The sequence below is a fragment of the Hyperolius riggenbachi genome, chromosome 5 (genome assembly GCF_040937935.1).
Source record: "Hyperolius riggenbachi isolate aHypRig1 chromosome 5, aHypRig1.pri, whole genome shotgun sequence".
Taxonomy (NCBI): domain Eukaryota; kingdom Metazoa; phylum Chordata; class Amphibia; order Anura; family Hyperoliidae; genus Hyperolius; species Hyperolius riggenbachi.
The window spans coordinates 210,097,351-210,122,177 of record NC_090650.1 but is presented as its reverse complement, the minus strand read 5'-3'; positions in this window follow the sequence as shown (position 1 = coordinate 210,122,177).

The window sequence follows — 24,827 nt, the reverse complement described above, 5'->3', positions numbered from 1 at the left end:
ACTAGTAACTTTGCATTTTGTTGATTCCTGGTTATGTTTTTAGTTGTGCAGACACATTTTCCTGAGGATGTGTTCAGCATAGCATGGAGAATATTGAACTTTTTACATCAGACTGCATTCTGTGCTGATGACAAACATGAATTTTGATATTGTTTCTTAATATTATGGACGTGTATTGTGCTTTAGCTACTATTTTTTAAAAACTTACTGTGTAAATTACATTTCTGAAATATTTCTGGGAAAAAAAAATAAAACAGGCAAACAGACACCTAACCTTTCCATTCGCTGGGTTGTATCAAAATGTATGCTGCTTATTTTTAGAAGGGAAAAATAATAGCACAGATATTGATTACAAGTTTAGCTTGAAGAAGCATCCAATTGTTCTTAAATCTTGATAAAGTGGCACACAGTTGAACCCATTGTTTTTCAAAATAGTGCAGTGCTTTGTATCTTTTGGATCAATATCTATGCACTTAATGCTACCAAATATGTTCAAATTTTTTTCTTGGGGTTTTAACACATTCAGCTATAGAGGTGTTATTATTATTTAGAATCTGTGTGGATATGCCCCACGTATAGGAATACATAGGCAGAGCACAATCAGTTAAACAAAATTTTCTTTCATTGAAACACAGCTAAATTAATTTCATCATGACACTGTGAAAAAATAAATAAATTATTATAAATTAAAAAATAATAAAAAGTGGGGTTCAGCGAGTTTGGTTAACAAAGCCGGATTAAAAAAAAAAAAATCTTTCCTTCCTTATCCGCCCAAATACCAAATTATAGTTCTGTTATAAAAAGGACCAAGAGGACCCACAGCTGCTGTTGATATTTTACATACAATTTGTAGAGGTTTTTTTAAGTTCTTCTCTGGAATTGGAATATTACATATAATGAAGATATGAGAGACACATAATAATTTTTTCTACTATCACGACACTTTTATGTTCTAAGATTTTAAAATAAAATTCCAGGTTATCTCTGTGGGCGGAGTTAGGAGGACGCACGCTGTACAACTACTGAGCAAATACCTGCTGGGATACGTGAGAGGTGATCGGAACCAGAGCAGATGCGGTATTGTTATATGCACAGTTACAAGTTTACTTGTGTACGCAGTTTTAACTTGGGCCCATTTGGAAGCTTATTAAAATGGTTTTACACAATGGAAGCTATCTGGCTTTTTAATAGATATTGAAGACAATGTGGATTTTGATATGCAAATTTGAAAGAAGCTATCTGTTGAGCAGGGGCTGAAAGCGGGGTGTGCTAATCCCCTCATCCATGGTGGCAGTTCTTTCCTCACACAGTGGGCTCGATTCACTAAGGCGTGATAACTGTTATCGCAGCAGTTATCACGCAATCTGCTGCACGCAAAGGTTTTCACGCGCATATCGTTACTTCGCGTGATAAGCAAAGGTTTGCGTGCGATCACGTGCACGTTTCACGTGAAAATGCGCACATGATCGCACATAAACCTTCGTTTATCACACAAAGTAATGCTGTTTACGCACGGCAGATCGCATGATAACTGCTATGATAGCAGTTATCACACTTTAGTGAATTGAGCCCTGTGTGTGATATGCACAAGGGTGTACTGTGGAGGCATTACTAACTATGAGAGTGCCCCTCTTGCTGTGCTTTTGCTTTTAAGGTCATACAGTTTGGATTGCCTGTGTATGGACTTCTGGCGTGGCTAACCTGTTTGAATATTATCTTTGTTTATTGGCTTATAAGGAAGTAAGTGTATATTTTACTGTTACTTTTTCAGCAATCATATTGTAGGTACCAGAGTCCATCAGTCTCTGTCACTACACAGCCCCACAGTCACCCCACAGGTGTTCTCAGTCTGTTCTCTTTCTGGACATGGGATCTTCTAATTATGTTTTAACAAAAAACTAACAGTTTTCCAGTGCTGTTGTTTAAATAATTACACAAAATATTTGTTCCTCAAGTGATATCAATTAACTAATTTTCAAACATTTATTTTTTGTATTGCACTATAATGATATATGCCATCCCCATCACCTTAAGCGCAGGATCCTGGCAGCAAGCCTCTCACCTAGGATCGTTAAGTATGAAAAACGTGTTTGTAGCTTAGTGTAGGTGTGAGAATTGTAGCATAGTGTAGGTAGTGTGAGTATTGTAGCTTAGTGAAGGTAGTGTGAGCATTGTAGCTTGGTGTAGGTAGTGGGGGGAATTGTAGCTTAGTGTAGGTAGTGTAAGCAGTGTAGGTTTTAGGGGCATCAGGGGTTAGTATAGTGTGGCTGGTGGGGCAGCAAGGGTTAATGTAAGGTAGTTAGTTTAGCTAGGGAGCAGCAGGGGTTAGTATAGCTTGGCAGTGTAGCTTAGGTAGAGAAAGTTTTGGGGAAAAAGTCCATAAGACGCTCGTGGACCATAGACGCCCCAGGTTTAGTATATATTTTTTTCCAATTTTTTTGCCCTCTAAACCTAGGTGCGTCTTATAGTCCGGAGCGTCTTATAGTCCAAAAAATACGGTACTGAAGACTGTTAGGGTCATTACCATACAGTAAGGACTACTTAGAGTCAGTCACCACTTATGTACCCCACCAGGAGCATTTGTCCATTTCCTATTTGGTTTCTCTTAGGTGTATTTGGTCACATATATGTATGCATACATATTTAGATTGGAAAGAGAAAACTGTATTGTTATAGACTTATAGAGAGTGAGATAAAGAAAAAAGGTCTGGGGAAGGATTGTGAATTGTGTATTTGCTGTGTGATGTGCTATGATTTTCTTACAGCTGCAAGAATTTTAGGCAAGGTCCAAGTGTAGTAGTCTCTATCGTTATTTCAGGAAGTAACCTTTTTCTTTTCAGGTGCGAGATCTTCAAGCAAGAAACAAGAAGTGTTTAACTCTGTATCTGTTGATTATTTTACTTCATTAATTCAGTGATCTCTATTGTAAGGGTGGTCTTGACAGTGATGGTTTTAATTGGGGGTTTGTGTGCTCTTTATGTCGGAAGGTCTGCATGTCAGCGGACATTATTTCATTGTTTGCCAAATAAAAAGAATTTTTCACCAATTTATCCTCCTGGTCCGTCACTGTCCTTCCGCTTTAAGAGTTGTAAGGGAACTCACTCTTTGTGATAGTAATGGATTGGTCTGATATGTCTGATATACACACACATATATGTATATATATATATATGTGTGTGTATATACAAATATATATGTGTATATATATATATATATATGTATATATATATATATATGTCTCTGAATATCTGAATAAGGCGGGTATACTGTGGTGAGATATCAGGTGTCAGGAGATGCCCAGAATGTTTGCACCTGGTCTGTCTGCTCAACAACACCATGTACTCTATGCAATTCATGTTTTCTACTAAGTTTTCTCCTAGGAGATCAATATTCATCTTCAAGTTAAATTAACTTTCTAGCACTTTGCAATGAAAAAAGTACCAAAAAGTAGGCGAAGAAGTACTATCAGAATTATTTTGAGTATTTTTTTGCTGGGGGTGTAAAAGGCATTTTATTTACAAGCTATAAAAATATCACCTAGGAGAAAAAGTGAATTGCATTTGACCCCATATGGTTATTGTAACATGTTTCACCAGGGGATAGCCTTATCCGTCAAGAAGCTTTCTTAATGTATCCATTCTGTCTGTTTTGACTGAATTAGGTGTGGGCTTTCTAGCTCCTCCAGTAATCACCAACTCCATTTCCATTCACCCACTACCCCAACAAACAGGAGCGTAAGGGCCACAGGTATGACATAAAAACGTAAAAAGCTTTGCAAAAAAAGATAAAGCCTGGAAGAAGCAAATCAAATTAGGACAGGCCTCCTGATACCTCCTGTGGCTAAATATGAAACACATAAGGTGATGGATGTCTTTGAGTTGCCATGCCAAGTGGCAACTAAAAAACCTAAAGGATTAAGAGAGTTGTTGTAAAGAGGAGTAGCCCAAAATCCCTTCTGAGATGTATGCAAACCAGGTGACCAACTATAAGGAACACCTTTCCGCTGTGCTTGCAAAAAATGTTTCATCACCAAGTACTAAGTCATGTATTGATTGGGGAATGAGAATAACATATATATGATTATTATTATATTATAATATAGTGAATATAAGCAAGGGATTGTGAAATATATTTTAGGATAAAATAGTAAAATAGCGCTATTCGTGCTACTGACAAGCTACTGGTAAGACTATTACTATTTCTATTTTACTATTTTATCCTAAAATATATTTCACAATCCCTTGCTTATATTCACTATACCCTGCCGCACTATTACAACTTTTATGCAATTGACTTTTATGCAATGCATTTTTATTAATCTGTGCCGTATACTGCTGCACACTACGATTATTTTTTCTGCGGTCACTCAGTTTGTGCTGCCACACTTCAGCACTTTATTAGCAATATTTTGCAGTACATAGTTAGCACTCTGCACTTTCTTGCCTCCTGCATAAAATTGAATTTTTCTACAGGATTCACTGACCTTTTTGTGGATTTTATACCACTAAGGTCTGCCAACCTTGTCTCAATTGTGCAACCTCATATCCAGTGTTTATATTGTGAAAATGTTGCATACAATTTGCATGATACTACATACTTTTATGCAATGTATTTTTACTTATATCTGCCCTATACTGCTGCACTTTACGATTATTTTTCTGCGGTCACTCATTTTGTGCTGCTACACTACTGCACCTTATTATTAGCAATATTTTGCACTACATAGTTAGCACTCTGCACTTTCTTGCCTCCTATACAAAATTGAGTTTGTCCTTAGGCAACAAGATGCAATGACTTTTTTGTGGATTTTATGAGGCTAGGGTCTGTAGTCCTTGTTCTAGTTGTGCAACCTTGTATCCACTGTTTATATTGTGAAAATGTTGCATACAATTTGCATGATACTACATACTTTTATGCAATGCATTTTTACTTATACTTGCCCTATACTGCTGCACTTTACAATTAATTGTATCTGCGGTCACGCATTTTGTGCTGCTACACTACGGCACCTTATTAATAGCAATGTTTTGCACTACATAGTTAGCACTCTGCACTTTCTTGCCTTCTACATTAAATTGAATTATTCCTTAGGCTACAAGATGCACTGACTTTTTTGTGGATTTTATGATGCTAGGGTCTATCAACCTTGTTTTAATTGTGCAACCTTATATCCAGTGTTTATATTGTGAAAATGTTGCATACAATTTGCATGATACTACATACTTAAAGGGAAGGTTCAGGGTAACCTTTAAAAAAATAAAAATCCATATCCACTTACCTGGGGCTTCCTCCAGCCCGTGGCAGGCAGGAGGTGCCCTCGCCGCCGCTCCAGAGGCTTCCGGTCGTCTTCGGTGGCCGACCCGACCTGGCCAGGCCGGCTGCCAGGTCGGGCTCTTCTGCGCTCCAAGGACGGGCTCTTGCGTCCCACGCGGGCGCGCTGACGTCATCGGACGTCCTCCGGGCTGTACTGCATGTAGTCCGATGACGTCAGCGCGCCCGCGTGGGACGCAGAAGAGCCCGTCCTTGAAGCGCAGAAGAGCCCGACCTGGCAGCCGGCCTGGCCAGGTCGGGTCGGCCACCGAAGACGACCGGAAGCCTCTGGAGCGGCGGCGAGGGCACCTCCTGCCTGCCACGGGCTGGAGGAAGCCCCAGGTAAGTGGATATGGATTTTTATTTTTTTAAAGGTTTCCCTGAACCTTCCCTTTAATTTTACGTGGCTCGCTACAGCAACGTCTTTTGTCTTTGTCCACAGTTTGTCCCCTATTGCCTTATTGCCTGATGAAGTGGGCTGTGCCTGCGAAACGCGTTGCATCTTTTGGGGTACCAATAATACATTTATTTGTTTAATTCAGACAGTATTTTGAGTCTGCTTTCCGGAGGTAAGTCCACGACTGCCTCCCAGCAAATTTTAAAATTTGTATTACCTTTTATCCTGCTGGCACCTCTGTTCTCTTACAATAATACTGTGTCCACCCCTGGTGGAGGGGTGACCTACCCCTACTTTCCTGATCTACAGAGAGCGACATCTTAATCCTGAGTGAGGACAGGTCTAATCTCCTCACCTGCATCTACAGTGGTTGCCTAAGAGGTAACCCATGTTTGTGAGTATATTCATCTCACACTTACATTTATCCACGGTTTCCAATACATACTACACTATATTGGGCTCTCGTGTTACTTATTTATCTCTGAGATCTGACATTTCCTGACCACAGACACTGCCAAACTCCATGTCCATGTTCTCATCATCTTCCGCCTGGACTACTGCAACACCCTCCTGCCAGGCCTTTCTCAAAACCGCATGGCCCCCTACAATCCATCATGAATGCAGCAGCCAGACTAATTTACTCTTCCCACCGCTCTGTCTCCCCAACTCCCCTATGCAAAATTGCGAATCCCTTCACCTTCATGGCTTCCAATTTGCTTCAGAATCAGCTTCAATAACCTATGTTTGGCCTACAAATCTATACACAAGTCCTGCCCAACCTACATCTCTGATCTGGTCAGCAGATACACACCTGGCCACCCACTTCGCTCCTCCAACAACCTCCTCCTAACCACCCCACACATCTCGCACTCGCATGCACGACTACAGGACTTCACCAGAGCTGCCCCAATCTTGTGGAACTCTCTCCCACTGTCCCTCCTTCAACACCTTCAAAAAAGCACTCAAAACTCACTTCTTCAAGGAGGCCTACCTAACCTCAATGCTGCCCTAGCTCTCTCTGCCGAGAACTTCTTGCTGTATCCCCCCTTTTGTGTCACCAACCCTTCCTCTAGATTGTAAGCCTTTGCAGGGCCCTCTTCCTTGTGTATCATACTTAATTATACACCCTACCCAGAAAATGTGAACTTGTATTATTAGCACTAGGGATGGTCGGAAACGTCGATCTCCAATTTCGCAGAAATTCCGATTTCGCCAATGCCGATTACACGGTTTTCTGATCGAATTCCGATTTCCAAGTTTGGATTTCCGAGTAGTGGGTTTTTTTGGGTTATTTTTGCATTCTCTGATTGGCCAAGTACTTCCAAGTTAACTCTGCATTCTTTGATTGGTCCAATACTTCAGAGTTCTGTGATTGGGCTAAAATTACTGAGTTGTGGTAATGCAGTATTTCTACAGAAATCCAATTTCCGAGTTCAGATTTCCGATTTCCGAGTAGTTTTTTTGTATTCTCTGACTCTGGCCAATTTGGCCAAATACTTCCGAGTTTTTTCTGCATTCTCTGATTGGTCCATTTTGAGTTCTGTGATTGGGCCAAAATTACTGAATTGCAGTAATGTAAGATTTCCGCAGAAATCCGATTTCCGAGTTCCGATCGGAAATTCGGATTTCCGATCGGAAATTCGAAAATTTCAATTCTGCAAAATACGAATGTGCATCCCTAATTAGCACTAACACTTCAGTGCATGATCTGGCATTGTATTACCACCTGTATTATGTTGTACATCTTATTGCTTATTATGTGTATTGTTGTATCTATTGTCTATTACCTGTATTGTGCTGTTGGTCACCCCTGTTATCATTTTCTGTAATCCTATGTATTGTACAGTGCTGCATAATATGTTGGCGCTATATAAATCCAATAAATAACAATTGTGTGTGCTGTGCATTAGAGCAGTGCTTTAACAATAGAGGCATGGAAGCAGTGCAGGTGGGCAATGTGGGCCTTGGTTTTCTGCTGTGTGCTTCTGCACCACGGCACTGCTGCCTCGCTCCACTAGGAGATCCATTGCTCTCCACCACTGTATAGAACTACAAAACTCCTCACCACTTACCCTACACTTGCCTTGCTACTTCATCCTGGCACCATCGCTCCCCATTCCTCCATGCCAGCTTCTGCTGAACCGCCAAACCCACCAAAGCCACAGCTCTCCTCTGCATCTGACTAGTAATAGAGAACTCTGGAGCCTTTCATAGCTTCTGCTGGGAGGTGGACCAGTGAGAATCCTCCTAGGGATTGTTAGGAGGTAATTAGTTAAGGAATTGGATGGATCCCAAGGTTTCTTAGCTGATTATCCAAATTCTAAAATCTATGTCTTAGGCATAGATTATGGCCTGTACACACTGCTGTGCTTGCGCTGCGTTTTTAAAATCACATGCGATTTTTAAATCGCAAAGCCTTCATGAAAATAGAAAAATTGCTCTGCACCAGTGTGTACAGGTCTTTGTGATTTTCATGATTTTTCAAAAGACCTTGCGATTAAAAAACACATGCAATTTTAAAAGCGCAGCGCAAACACAGCAGTGTGCACAGGCCCTAAGTGCTGTGATATTTATTCTCAACTAATGGCTTGGGCTGCTACACCTTATGTTTCTATGTTTTTATGTTCCTATGTTAGTAACACACTCTGTGCTGCACTCAGGGTAAAGGTAAGAAAACCGCATATCCCCACATGCACAAGGAAGTATAAATATAGATACTATGCTGTATGTATGCTTTAACCTCTTCACCACTGAGGAGTTTCCCTCTTTATGGACCAGTGCAATTTTCCCCTTTCAGCGCTCCTTCCATTCATTCACCAATAACTTTATCACTACTTATCACAACAAAATGATCTTTATCTTGTGTTTTTTTTCACCACCAATTCGGCTTTTTGGGTGGTACGTTGTTGCTATGAATTATTTTATTCTAAATGCATTTTAATGGGAATAATAAGAAAAATATTGAAAAAAATTATAGTTTTAAAATAAAACATGCTACTGTGGATAAAACCCACACATTTCATTTGCCCATTTGTCGCAGTCATTAAAACATTTAAAATATGTCCCTAGTACAGTGTATGGTGACAATATTTTATTTGGAAATCAAGGTGTATTTTTCAGTTTTGCGTCCTTCACTAATTACAAGAGTAGTATAACCTCATGACTTACCTATTAAAAAGTTAAATCCCGAAGGAAACTATTTATGTATTTTTTTTATGTCATTTTTTTTATATATGATTTTTTAATTTTTTTTTTATTCTTTGGTAGCTATGAGAGAGTGGGGGCGGAGCAGGAAAAAAGGGTGCAGAAGCCCTTTTGGAACAAAATTTGCCGCCATTGGAACATATTATAAAAGATGCTATAGCAGCAAAAAAAGAGGAAATTTTGGCACACAGCGGCGGCCGCTAATGGGCACCAAAATTTACCTTCTTTGCTGCAAATTGCGGCCTTTTTATAATGGCCACAATATGTAGCAAACAAGATCAATTTTGGTGCCCAATTAGTGGTAGTGATTTGAAATATCGTCGCTGGGGCTTGCAGAAATACTAATAGCGGCACTGCATTTCCACAATGCTATGCTGCTATTATGCAATGCAATGCCGCTATTTGCATTTTCACAAGCCCCAGCGCCCAGAATTATTTCACACCACTACCGCTAATGACGCATCTCCAGGCACCATAATTTACCTTGATTACCGCACATAGTGGCTTTGTGGTTGAGGAGGAGGAAAGCTTTAGGAGAGGTGTAGGTTTGGGGACCACCAGGGGGTTAGGGTAAGGCACCACTAGGGAGGGTCTTAAGGTTAGGCATCACTGGGGGGGGCTTAGGCAGCACTGGGGTGGTCTTAAGGTTAGGAACCATCAGGCGGAAGTCTTAGGGTTAGGCATCAGTAGAGGGAGGGTTCTGTGTGAATGTAGGGTTAGGTTTAGCCATAGTAGCCATACTAGCAGAATTCAATAGTAGAATATCGCTAATCTTAGCAATATTTTTCTAGCGACCAACCCCTATGCCCTTTTTTTCAGGTGCCTTTTTTACATGTATGCGAGTAGGGGAGGTAAGGAGTCAATTTTAATGGGAAATTCACACATTTTTATTTTATATAGTGTATGTGGGGTGTAATTTTACTATTCGGCCACTAGATCCCCCCGCCCTCCCATTTATTCCTGTGTACTGTGAACAGTACACAGGAAGTTTAGTGTTGGTGCTAACACTTTTGCTTTTTATCAATGACCACTGACATCTCATTGATGCCGGTAATCATTGTTCACAGCAATAACGGTGTTCCTATTCACTGATCAGAGTACTACCACACTGCCATGGAGGGAGGTCGTGAGATCGCGCAACTGTGCTCGCCGCACATTAGAAACTGAAGATGAATAACTACTTCCCTGGAATGGGAACAGCCTTCCATTGGGATGTAGATATACTGCGACAAAGGTGGCTAGTGGTTAAGTTAACCAACATTGGATAAGTGGGATACAAATCGTACAGCGTTATTCAGCTCCATATTTAACATACAAATGGCAGCTCTTAAGTTATTTGTTCTCATATAAAGATTAACAAAGAGGATCTACAAAATAGTTCAGAGACAGATATCTATCCTCGTGTATTTAGCCCTAATCCTGAACACACAGAATTTCTGCCAGTGCTACTCCGGCAAAAATAACTTGGGTGATGTCTCAGTAAGTGATCACATTTTTTTTTTTTTTAAAGGAAATCTGTACTCCCAGAACTATAAAGGATGCCAATGCTGATTTCTTTACAAAATGCTGCTTGGCTTGAGTAGTTACTGAATGATAACTTGGAACAAGCACACAGCCAACCAAACAGCACTACTGCTACATGCTGGCACTTTATAAATAAAAGTCTAAAATAATAGAATGAAATTTGTATTTATTGAAAGCAACTAAACAATGGCAGCCACTATAATTCCCTTACTAACATCCTTTTAGGGTGGGAACAAACTAAATCCTTTCTTTAATAAACCTGCATAATTTACTTGATAAATCCTACATCACTAATGCATTTGACTAATATATTTTGTTTAAAATTTTGACAAATAACGGAATGCAGAGTTATATATTTATATAATTTTTCATTAATATATTTATGATAATATGTTTTCTGAGTCTATCATACTTCTTTGAACTACTATAAGGAAGCATAAGCAGGTATGGGAGCTGGCATAGGAATGGTGTGACAGACCACTATTTGCTCAAGGGAACTCCAGGGACCAGCCAATCCATGCAAGAAAAATAGCTATGGTTAGAAAAGTCTCGCAAAGATTAATCTCCGCTGTGATACAGATTTAGAGTGTTAGGTGAAAAGATAAATGTATAAAATGCTGTGTCAAAACCCGTGGTGCGGCCCACACGGTAATTCAGGGTCAGTAATTGAACTTCAGTCTAATTATCCTGGGGAGATAATATTAACTTATAGAAGAGTGTGAAAGAGAGAGTCCATAATTCATCACTCGATGGGGATGCTCATTGCATTGTGTTATTGAAATATGATGGCTCCATTTTCATCCTGTCATAATGACAACCGATGTGCTTATTTTCATTTTCTGTGCCTCCGGGAGATGATAAAATAGTAAGCAAACATTCTTTCTGGTGGAAAAGCAGCAGTTATCACATTCATTCCAGCTCTGTGAAAGCACTTGTTCTGTATGAAACAGTTCTCTAGATCAAGCACACTCAGCTGTTCCTCAAAACAGTTCTTGTCAAATAAATCATATATTTTCTATGTGCAAATTATGGCTGGTTTGTAATTTATTTTAAGTATGTCAGAATCACATGACTAAGGGACAGGAATGAAAAAAATCTCAATACTTGCACATAACTAATTAACTCATACAAATTGTAAATAGATCTCGAAACCTGTTTGCAATTAATATCACTGAGTTTTCTACTCTGACTACAGATAAGCATGTTCATAATTTTCACTTCAGTGCTCATTAGAGATAATCCTGAAGAATTTGTGGCAAAGCACATAAATCTTATCTACCAACCCTGTAAGGACCTACTTTCTGCTTGTGATGATGAACTAGTAAAGGGTTCTTAAAAAAACATGAAAAGAGGTTTAACATTTAATGGAAATAAAGAAACATTTTTAAAAATAACAATAACTAATAGGACATTTTTTTGAAATCTTAACTGAAAATAGCAAAACAACATTTTCCACAGAGTTAACAGAGAAAACACCTATCCTGCTCTCTGTTTCATTCTTCACTGCTCAGTCTGCTTCTAATCAGCCCTGATAAAACCCCTGACTGAGCATTCAGTCTGGCTTTGCTCAGGAATCATTATAGCTGAGTCATTATAGCAGAGCCAGAAGGGGGCAGGCTTGGGCTTGAAAAGACACCAGCTATAATGATTCCTGAGCAAAGCCAGACTGAATGCTCAGTCAGGAATTTTATCAGGGCTGATTAGAAGCAGGCTGAGCAGTGAAGAATGAAACAGAGAGCAGGGTAGGAGTTTTCTCTAATGTTCCCACTGATGTACATAGTAGAATACATTCGTCTCTGGTTCACTTTAAGGCATGCCAATACAGAAACTAGGAAATAAGAATGTTTAGAAGGCAACTGCTGAAAGTACAATGCAGCCATTCAAGATCAATTACTCCTGTGAATACATTTGCCTTACTCCTCAAAGGAAGAAAAATTGTAGTAATAAGACAGGCAGATAAGGGGGTAGGATTGTGATTCAAGATCATGAAACATATAAAAAGGAGGGATCAAGATTATTATCAGATTTGAATACTTATACACTCTTGCCAAAAGTTCCCACCCCCATCTATAGACAAGAATTATGTGAATTGGTAGATCAGGCTCCCAGAATTGGAATTCTAAATGAAGATGAGAAAAGATTCTTGGTACCACTCCATCCCTCCATACCATACTTTTATCATATACCCAAGGTACATAAAAATCCCTTGCAGCCACCTAGGAGGCCTATAGTGGCAGGGATGGAGGGTCTTCTAGCTAATGTGTCATCATATGTAGACTTTTTTCTACAACCACTGGTTCTAAATACGGAGGCCTATACTTGAGATTCTTTACGTGTGTTAGAAATTCTCGCCAAATATTAGTGGGGAAAAATATATATTTGGGCCTCACTTGAAATTACATCCCTACATACCTGTATCCCACATTAGAAAGGACTAGAGGCCATTTATTATTTAATGTAAGAGGGTTCTTTTTCAACTGAGCAGGCACAGTTTATTATAGATCTTACCAGGTTTGCATTGTCACATAACTATTTTTCATTCATGGAGCAAATTTATTTACAGATTTGCAGAATGTCGATAAGTGTAGGTTTTGCTTCATGTTTCTTAAATTTGTATATGGCATATTGGGAGCGTCAATAGATATGGGCAACTAATCAATTTGCTAAACATTTGATTCTGTACACAAGGTTTATTGATGATATTCTGATAATCTGGGATGGTAGTGGTGAGCCATTCCAGGAGTTTGTCACTTACTGTAATACAAACAATTTTGGACTTTAATTTACATATGTAACTTCAAATGAAAGCAAAGTATTTTTAGATTTAGACCTAGGTCTAAATCTAAAAATACTTTGCTTTCATTTGAAGTTAAAGTGTGCCAATCCTGAGGTTGCCATTGGCTCTAAAACACACTTTAAACCAACAGCAACAAGCTCCCCTGGAGACAATTTTGTAGATTAACCACTTCCCGACCGCCTAACGCACAGGGGCGGCCGGGAAGTGGAGCCCGCAAGGACCAGCTCACCCACAGAGGCGGCAGTCCTTTTAGGGGCATGGGCAGAGCGATCGCGTCATCCGTCGGCGCCTGTCGCCGCTCACCCGCCGCAACATCCCGCCGGCCATACGGAAGCGCCGGCGGGATGTTAACCCTCCGATCGCCGCATACAAAGTGTATAATACTCTTTGTAATGTTTACAAAGTGTATTATACAGGCTGCCTCCTGCCCTGGTGGTCCCAGTGTCCGAGGGACCACCAGGGCAGGCTGCAGCCACCCTAGTCTGCACCCAAGCACACTGATCTCCCCCCCCCTGCCCCCTGATCACCCACAGAACCCCTCAGACCCCCTCCTGCCCACCCCCCAGACCCCTGTTTACATCCAATCACCCCCCTAATCACCCATCAATTACTCCCTGTCACTATCTGTCAACGCTATTTTTTAACCCTAAACTGCCCCCTGGGGACTCCTGATCACCCCCCACCCCTCAGATTCTCCACAGAACCCCCCCCCCCCCTGTGTACTGTATACCTCTATCCCCCTGATCACCTGTAAATCACCTGTCAATCACCTGTCAATCACCCATCAATCACCCATCAATCAGCCCCTGTCACTGCCACCCATCAATCAGCCCCTAATCTGCCCCCTGCGGGCAATCTGATCACCCACCCACACCAATAGATTGCACGCAGATCCGTCATCAGATCACCTCCCAAGTGCAGTGTTTACATCTGTTCTCTACCCTAAACACCCACTAATTACCCATCAATCACCCATCAATCACCCCCTATCACCACCTGTCACTGTTACCCATCAGATCAGACCCTAATCTGCCCCTTGCGGGCACCCAATCACCCGCCTAAATGCTCAGATTGCCCTCAGACCCCCCCTTATCAATTCGCCAGGGCATTAGTTACATCTGTTCTTCCCTGTAATAACCCACTGATCACCTGTCAATCACCCATCAATCACCCCCTGTCACTGCCACCCATCAATCACCCCCTGGCACTGCCATCTATCAATCAGCCCCTAACCTGCCCCTTGCGGGCAATCTGATCACCCACCCACACCAATAGATCGCCCGCAGATCCGACGTCAGATCACTTCCCAAGTGCATTGTTTACATCTGTTCTCTCCTCCAAACACCCACTAATTACACATCAATCACCCCCTGTCACTGCTATCCATCAGATTAGACCCCTATCTGCCCCTAAGGCACTCAATCACCCGCCCACACCCTCAGAACCAGGGCCGGGCCGAGGCATAGGCTGGAGAGGCTCCAGCCTCAGGGCGCAGTGTAAGAGGGGGCGCAGAATTCATACACCTGTCATTCCTAATTGTGTTTGAAGCAGAAAGAAATAAGAAAAGGGGATGCATGGCAGTGACTGCAAGCCAGATAACTAGATATTAAGGTGTTGGGGAGGTTGTGGGCCCTGTGGCACCTCTTAGTCTAATAGCAATCAGTGTGCGACGGCTGGAGTGGGAGGGATGGAGGGGTGCACTTTGGTGTCTCAGCCTTGGGTGCTGGAGGACCTTGTCCCGGCTCTGCTCAGAACGCATTGCTTGCATCTATTCCCCCCTCTAATCACACCTTGAGAAACCCATCAATCACCTCCTGTCACCCCCTAGCACACCTACCCATCAGATCAGGCCCTAATTTGCCCCGTGTGGGCTCCTGATCACTCGGCCAAACCCTCAGATCCCCTCAGACCCCCTTCCTATCACCTCCCCAGTGCATTGATTGCATCTATTTTCCCCTCTAACCACCCCCTGAGACACCCATCAATCACCTCCTGTCACCCCCCTAGCACTCCTATCCATCAGATCAGGCCCAATACAACCCTGTCATCTAAAAGGCCACCCTGCTTATGACCGGTTCCACAAAATTCGCCCCCCATACACCACCTGTCATCAAAATTTGCAGATGCTTATAACCCTGAACAGTCATTTTGAGACATTTGGTTTCCAGACTACTCATGGTTTTGGGCCCGTAAAATGCCAGGGTGGTATAAGAACCCCACAAGTGACCCCATTTTAGAAAAAAGACACCCCAATGTATTCTGTTAGGTGTATGACGAGTTCATAGAAGATTTTATTTTTTGTCAAAAGTTAGCGGAAATTGATTTTTATTGTTTTTTTTTTCACAAAGTGTCATTTTTCACTAACTTGTGACAAAAAAATAAAATCTTCTATGAACTCGCCATACACCTAACGGAATACCTTGGGGTGTCTTCTTTCTAAAATGGGGTCACTTGTGGGGTTCCTATACTGCCCTTGCATTTTAGGGACCCTAAACCGTGAGGAGTAGTCTAGAAAACAAATGCCTCAAAATGACCTGTGAATAGGACGTTGGGCCCCTTAGCGCACCTAGGCTGCAAAAAAGTGTCACACATGTGGTATCGCCGTACTCAGGAGAAGTAGTATAATGTGTTTTGTGGTGTATTTTTACACATACCCATGCTGGGTGGGAGAAATATCTCTGTAAATGGACAATTGTGTGTAAAAAAAATCAAACAATTGTCATTTACAGAGATATTTCTCCCACCCAGCATGGGTATGTGTAAAAATACACCCCAAAACACATTATACTACTTCTCCTGAGTACGGCGGTACCACATGTGTGGCACTTTTTTACACCCTAAGTACGCTAAGGGGCCCAAAGTCCAATGAGTACCTTTAGGATTTCACAGGTCATTTTGTGACATTTGGTTTCAAGACTACTCCTCACGGTTTAGGGCCCCTAAAATGCCAGGGCAGTATAGGAACCCCACAAATGACCCCATTCTAGAAAGAAGAGACCCAAAGGTATTCCGTTAGGAGTATGGTGAGTTCATAGAAGATTTTATTTTTTGTCACAAGTTAGCGGAAAATGACACTTTGTGAAAAAAAAATAAAATCAATTTCCGCTAACTTGTGACAAAAAAATAATAACTTCTAAGAACTCACCATACTCCTAACGGAATACCTTGGGGTGTGTTCTTTCTAAAATGGGGTCATTAGTGGGGTTCCTATACTGCCCTGGCATTTTAGGGGCCCTAAACCGTGAGGAGTAGTCTTGAAACAAAAATGACCTGTGAAATCCTAAAGGTACTCATTGGACTTTGGGCCCCTTAGCGCAGTTAGGGTGCAAAAAAGTGCCACACATGTGGTATCACCGTACTCGGGAGAAGTAGTATAATGTGTTTTGGGGGGTATTTTTACACATACCCATGCTGGGTGGGAGAAATATCTCTGTAAATGGACAATTGTGTGTAAAAAAAAATCAAACAATTGTCATTTACAGAGATATTTCTCCCACCCAGCATGGGTATGTGTAAATATACACCCCAAAACACATTATACTACTTCTCCTGAGTACGGCGGTACCACATGTGTGGCACTTTTTTACACACTAAGTACGCTAAGGGGCCCAAAGTCCAATGAGTACCTTTAGGATTTCACAGGTCATTTTGCGACATTTGGTTTCAAGACTACTCCTCACGGTTTAGGGCCCCTAAAATGCCAGGGCAGTATAGGAACCCCACAAATGACCCCATTCTAGAAAGAAGAGACCCAAAGGTATTCCGTTAGGAGTATGGTGAGTTCATAGAAGATTTTATTTTTTGTCACAAGTTAGCGGAAAATGACACTTTGTGAAAAAAAAAATAAAATCAATTTCCGCTAACTTGTGACAAAAAAATAATAACTTCTAAGAACTCACCATACTCCTAACGGAATACCTTGGGGTGTGTTCTTTCTAAAATGGGGTCATTAGTGGGGTTCCTATACTGCCCTGGCATTTTAGGGGCCCTAAACCGTGAGGAGTAGTCTTGAAACAAAAATGACCTGTGAAATCCTAAAGGTAATCATTGGACTTTGGGCCCCTTAGCGCAGTTAGGGTGCAAAAAAGTGCCACACATGTGGTATCACCGTACTCGGGAGAAGTAGTATAATGTGTTTTGGGGGGTATTTTTACACATACCCATGCTGGGTGGGAGAAATATCTCTGTAAATGGACAATTGTGTGTAAAAAAAATCAAACAATTGTCATTTACAGAGATATTTCTCCCACCCAGCATGGGTATGTGTAAATATACACCCCAAAACACATTATACTACTTCTCCTGAGTACGGCGGTACCACATGTGTGGCACTTTTTTACACACTAAGTACGCTAAGGGGCCCAAAGTCCAATGAGTACCTTTAGGATTTCACAGGTCATTTTGCGACATTTGGTTTCAAGACTACTCCTCACGGTTTAGGGCCCCTAAAATGCCAGGGCAGTATAGGAACCCCACAAATGACCCCATTCTAGAAAGAAGAGACCCAAAGGTATTCCGTTAGGAGTATGGTGAGTTCATAGAAGATTTTATTTTTTGTCACAAGTTAGCGGAAAATGACACTTTGTGAAAAAAAAAATAAAATCAATTTCCGCTAACTTGTGACAAAAAAATAATAACTTCTAAGAACTCACCATACTCCTAACGGAATACCTTGGGGTGTGTTCTTTCTAAAATGGGGTCATTAGTGGGGTTCCTATACTGCCCTGGCATTTTAGGGGCCCTAAACCGTGAGGAGTAGTCTTGAAACAAAAATGACCTGTGAAATCCTAAAGGTACTCATTGGACTTTGGGCCCCTTAGCGCAGTTAGGGTGCAAAAAAGTGCCACACATGTGGTATCACCGTACTCGGGAGAAGTAGTATAATGTGTTTTGGGGGGTATTTTTACACATACCCATGCTGGGTGGGAGAAATATCTCTGTAAATGGACAATTGTGTGTAAAAAAAATCAAACAATTGTCATTTACAGAGATATTTCTCCCACCCAGCATGGGTATGTGTAAATATACACCCCAAAACACATTATACTACTTCTCCTGAGTACGGCGGTACCACATGTGTGGCACTTTTTTACACACTAAGTACGCTAAGGGGCCCAAAGTCCAATGAGTACCTTTAGGATTTCACAGGTCATTTTGCGACATTTGGTTTCAAGACTACTCCTCACGGTTTAGGGCCCCTAAAATGCCAGGGCAGTATAGGAACCCCACAAATGACCCCATTCTAGAAAGAAGAGACCCAAAGGTATTCCGTTAGGAGTATGGTGAGTTCATAGAAGATTTTATTTTTTGTCACAAGTTAGCGGAAAATGACACTTTGTGAAAAAAAAAAAAAAATCAATTTCCGCTAACTTGTGACAAAAAAATAATAACTTCTAAGAACTCACCATACTCCTAACGGAATACCTTGGGGTGTGTTCTTTCTAAAATGGGGTCATTAGTGGGGTTCCTATACTGCCCTGGCATTTTAGGGGCCCTAAACCGTGAGGAGTAGTCTTGAAACAAAAATGACCTGTGAAATCCTAAAGGTACTCATTGGACTTTGGGCCCCTTAGTGCAGTTAGGGTGCAAAAAAGTGCCACACATGTGGTATCACCGTACTCGGGAGAAGTAGTATAATGTGTTTTGGGGGGTATTTTTACACATACCCATGCTGGGTGGGAGAAATATCTCTGTAAATGGACAATTGTGTGTAAAAAAAATCAAACAATTGTCATTTACAGAGATATTTCTCCCACCCAGCATGGGTATGTGTAAATATACACCCCAAAACACATTATACTACTTCTCCTGAGTACGGCGGTACCACATGTGTGGCACTTTTTTACACACTAAGTACGCTAAGGGGCCCAAAGTCCAATGAGTACCTTTAGGATTTCACAGGTCATTTTGCGACATTTGGTTTCAAGACTACTCCTCACGGTTTAGGGCCCCTAAAATGCCAGGGCAGTATAGGAACCCCACAAATGACCCCATTCTAGAAAGAAGAGACCCAAAGGTATTCCGTTAGGAGTATGGTGAGTTCATAGAAGATTTTATTTTTTGTCACAAGTTAGCGGAAAATGACACTTTGTGAAAAAAAAAATAAAATCAATTTCCGCTAACTTGTGACAAAAAAATAATAACTTCTAAGAACTCACCATACTCCTAACGGAATACCTTGGGGTGTGTTCTTTCTAAAATGGGGTCATTAGTGGGGTTCCTATACTGCCCTGGCATTTTAGGGGCCCTAAACCGTGAGGAGTAGTCTTGAAACAAAAATGACCTGTGAAATCCTAAAGGTAATCATTGGACTTTGGGCCCCTTAGCGCAGTTAGGGTGCAAAAAAGTGCCACACATGTGGTATCACCGTACTCGGGAGAAGTAGTATAATGTGTTTTGGGGGGTATTTTTACACATACCCATGCTGGGTGGGAGAAATATCTCTGTAAATGGACAATTGTGTGTAAAAAAAATCAAACAATTGTCATTTACAGAGATATTTCTCCCACCCAGCATGGGTATGTGTAAATATACACCCCAAAACACATTATACTACTTCTCCTGAGTACGGCGGTACCACATGTGTGGCACTTTTTTACACACTAAGTACGCTAAGGGGCCCAAAGTCCAATGAGTACCTTTAGGATTTCACAGGTCATTTTGCGACATTTGGTTTCAAGACTACTCCTCACGGTTTAGGGCCCCTAAAATGCCAGGGCAGTATAGGAACCCCACAAATGACCCCATTCTAGAAAGAAGAGACCCAAAGGTATTCCGTTAGGAGTATGGTGAGTTCATAGAAGATTTTATTTTTTGTCACAAGTTAGCGGAAAATGACACTTTGTGAAAAAAAAATAAAATCAATTTCCGCTAACTTGTGACAAAAAAATAATAACTTCTAAGAACTCACCATACTCCTAACGGAATACCTTGGGGTGTGTTCTTTCTAAAATGGGGTCATTAGTGGGGTTCCTATACTGCCCTGGCATTTTAGGGGCCCTAAACCGTGAGGAGTAGTCTTGAAACAAAAATGACCTGTGAAATCCTAAAGGTAATCATTGGACTTTGGGCCCCTTAGCGCAGTTAGGGTGCAAAAAAGTGCCACACATGTGGTATCACCGTACTCGGGAGAAGTAGTATAATGTGTTTTGGGGGGTATTTTTACACATACCCATGCTGGGTGGGAGAAATATCTCTGTAAATGGACAATTGTGTGTAAAAAAAATCAAACAATTGTCATTTACAGAGATATTTCTCCCACCCAGCATGGGTATGTGTAAATATACACCCCAAAACACATTATACTACTTCTCCTGAGTACGGCGGTACCACATGTGTGGCACTTTTTTACACACTAAGTACGCTAAGGGGCCCAAAGTCCAATGAGTACCTTTAGGATTTCACAGGTCATTTTGCGACATTTGGTTTCAAGACTACTCCTCACGGTTTAGGGCCCCTAAAATGCCAGGGCAGTATAGGAACCCCACAAATGACCCCATTCTAGAAAGAAGAGACCCAAAGGTATTCCGTTAGGAGTATGGTGAGTTCATAGAAGATTTTATTTTTTGTCACAAGTTAGCGGAAAATGACACTTTGTGAAAAAAAAAAAAAAAATCAATTTCCGCTAACTTGTGACAAAAAAATAATAACTTCTAAGAACTCACCATACTCCTAACGGAATACCTTGGGGTGTGTTCTTTCTAAAATGGGGTCATTAGTGGGGTTCCTATACTGCCCTGGCATTTTAGGGGCCCTAAACCGTGAGGAGTAGTCTTGAAACAAAAATGACCTGTGAAATCCTAAAGGTACTCATTGGACTTTGGGCCCCTTAGCGCAGTTAGGGTGCAAAAAAGTGCCACACATGTGGTATCACCGTACTCGGGAGAAGTAGTATAATGTGTTTTGGGGGGTATTTTTACACATACCCATGCTGGGTGGGAGAAATATCTCTGTAAATGGACAATTGTGTGTAAAAAAAATCAAACAATTGTCATTTACAGAGATATTTCTCCCACCCAGCATGGGTATGTGTAAATATACACCCCAAAACACATTATACTACTTCTCCTGAGTACGGCGGTACCACATGTGTGGCACTTTTTTACACACTAAGTACGCTAAGGGGCCCAAAGTCCAATGAGTACCTTTAGGATTTCACAGGTCATTTTGCGACATTTGGTTTCAAGACTACTCCTCACGGTTTAGGGCCCCTAAAATGCCAGGGCAGTATAGGAACCCCACAAATGACCCCATTCTAGAAAGAAGAGACCAAAAGGTATTCCGTTAGGAGTATGGTGAGTTCATAGAAGATTTTATTTTTTGTCACAAGTTAGCGGAAAATGACACTTTGTGAAAAAAAAAATAAAATCAATTTCCGCTAACTTGTGACAAAAAAATAATAACTTCTAAGAACTCACCATACTCCTAACGGAATACCTTGGGGTGTGTTCTTTCTAAAATGGGGTCATTAGTGGGGTTCCTATACTGCCCTGGCATTTTAGGGGCCCTAAACCGTGAGGAGTAGTCTTGAAACAAAAATGACCTGTGAAATCCTAAAGGTACTCATTGGACTTTGGGCCCCTTAGTGCAGTTAGGGTGCAAAAAAGTGCCACACATGTGGTATCACCGTACTCGGGAGAAGTAGTATAATGTGTTTTGGGGGGTATTTTTACACATACCCATGCTGGGTGGGAGAAATATCTCTGTAAATGGACAATTGTGTGTAAAAAAAATCAAACAATTGTCATTTACAGAGATATTTCTCCCACCCAGCATGGGTATGTGTAAATATACACCCCAAAACACATTATACTACTTCTCCTGAGTACGGCGGTACCACATGTGTGGCACTTTTTTACACACTAAGTACGCTAAGGGGCCCAAAGTCCAATGAGTACCTTTAGGATTTCACAGGTCATTTTGCGACATTTGGTTTCAAGACTACTCCTCACGGTTTAGGGCCCCTAAAATGCCAGGGCAGTATAGGAACCCCACAAATGACCCCATTCTAGAAAGAAGAGACCCAAAGGTATTCCGTTAGGAGTATGGTGAGTTCATAGAAGATTTTATTTTTTGTCACAAGTTAGCGGAAAATGACACTTTGTGAAAAAAAAAAAAAAATCAATTTCCGCTAACTTGTGACAAAAAAATAATAACTTCTAAGAACTCACCATACTCCTAACGGAATACCTTGGGGTGTGTTCTTTCTAAAATGGGGTCATTAGTGGGGTTCCTATACTGCCCTGGCATTTTAGGGGCCCTAAACCGTGAGGAGTAGTCTTGAAACAAAAATGACCTGTGAAATCCTAAAGGTAATCATTGGACTTTGGGCCCCTTAGCGCAGTTAGGGTGCAAAAAAGTGCCACACATGTGGTATCACCGTACTCGGGAGAAGTAGTATAATGTGTTTTGGGGGGTATTTTTACACATACCCATGCTGGGTGGGAGAAATATCTCTGTAAATGGACAATTGTGTGTAAAAAAAATCAAACAATTGTCATTTACAGAGATATTTCTCCCACCCAGCATGGGTATGTGTAAATATACACCCCAAAACACATTATACTACTTCTCCTGAGTACGGCGGTACCACATGTGTGGCACTTTTTTACACACTAAGTACGCTAAGGGGCCCAAAGTCCAATGAGTACCTTTAGGATTTCACAGGTCATTTTGCGACATTTGGTTTCAAGACTACTCCTCACGGTTTAGGGCCCCTAAAATGCCAGGGCAGTATAGGAACCCCACAAATGACCCCATTCTAGAAAGAAGAGACCCAAAGGTATTCCGTTAGGAGTATGGTGAGTTCATAGAAGATTTTATTTTTTGTCACAAGTTAGCGGAAAATGACACTTTGTGAAAAAAAAAATAAAATCAATTTCCGCTAACTTGTGACAAAAAAATAATAACTTCTAAGAACTCACCATACTCCTAACGGAATACCTTGGGGTGTGTTCTTTCTAAAATGGGGTCATTAGTGGGGTTCCTATACTGCCCTGGCATTTTAGGGGCCCTAAACCGTGAGGAGTAGTCTTGAAACAAAAATGACCTGTGAAATCCTAAAGGTACTCATTGGACTTTGGGCCCCTTAGCGCAGTTAGGGTGCAAAAAAGTGCCACACATGTGGTATCACCGTACTCGGGAGAAGTAGTATAATGTGTTTTGGGGGGTATTTTTACACATACCCATGCTGGGTGGGAGAAATATCTCTGTAAATGGACAATTGTGTGTAAAAAAAATCAAACAATTGTCATTTACAGAGATATTTCTCCCACCCAGCATGGGTATGTGTAAATATACACCCCAAAACACATTATACTACTTCTCCTGAGTACGGCGGTACCACATGTGTGGCACTTTTTTACACACTAAGTACGCTAAGGGGCCCAAAGTCCAATGAGTACCTTTAGGATTTCACAGGTCATTTTGCGACATTTGGTTTCAAGACTACTCCTCACGGTTTAGGGCCCCTAAAATGCCAGGGCAGTATAGGAACCCCACAAATGACCCCATTCTAGAAAGAAGAGACCCAAAGGTATTCCGTTAGGAGTATGGTGAGTTCATAGAAGATTTTATTTTTTGTCACAAGTTAGCGGAAAATGACACTTTGTGAAAAAAAAAAAAAATCAATTTCCGCTAACTTGTGACAAAAAAATAATAACTTCTAAGAACTCACCATACTCCTAACGGAATACCTTGGGGTGTGTTCTTTCTAAAATGGGGTCATTAGTGGGGTTCCTATACTGCCCTGGCATTTTAGGGGCCCTAAACCGTGAGGAGTAGTCTTGAAACAAAAATGACCTGTGAAATCCTAAAGGTAATCATTGGACTTTGGGCCCCTTAGCGCAGTTAGGGTGCAAAAAAGTGCCACACATGTGGTATCACCGTACTCGGGAGAAGTAGTATAATGTGTTTTGGGGGGTATTTTTACACATACCCATGCTGGGTGGGAGAAATATCTCTGTAAATGGACAATTGTGTGTAAAAAAAATCAAACAATTGTCATTTACAGAGATATTTCTCCCACCCAGCATGGGTATGTGTAAATATACACCCCAAAACACATTATACTACTTCTCCTGAGTACGGCGGTACCACATGTGTGGCACTTTTTTACACACTAAGTACGCTAATGGGCCCAAAGTCCAATGAGTACCTTTAGGATTTCACAGGTCATTTTGCGACATTTGGTTTCAAGACTACTCCTCACGGTTTAGGGCCCCTAAAATGCCAGGGCAGTATAGGAACCCCACAAATGACCCCATTCTAGAAAGAAGAGACCCAAAGGTATTCCGTTGGGAGTATGGTGAGTTCATAGAAGATTTAATTTTTTGTCACAAGTTAGCGGAAAATGACACTTTGTGAAAAAAAAAATTAAAATCAATTTCCGCTAACTTGTGACAAAAAAATAATAACTTCTAAGAACTCACCATACTCCTAACGGAATACCTTGGGGTGTGTTCTTTCTAAAATGGGGTCATTAGTGGGGTTCCTATACTGCCCTGGCATTTTAGGGGCCCTAAACCGTGAGGAGTAGTCTTGAAACAAAAATGACCTGTGAAATCCTAAAGGTACTCATTGGACTTTGGGCCCCTT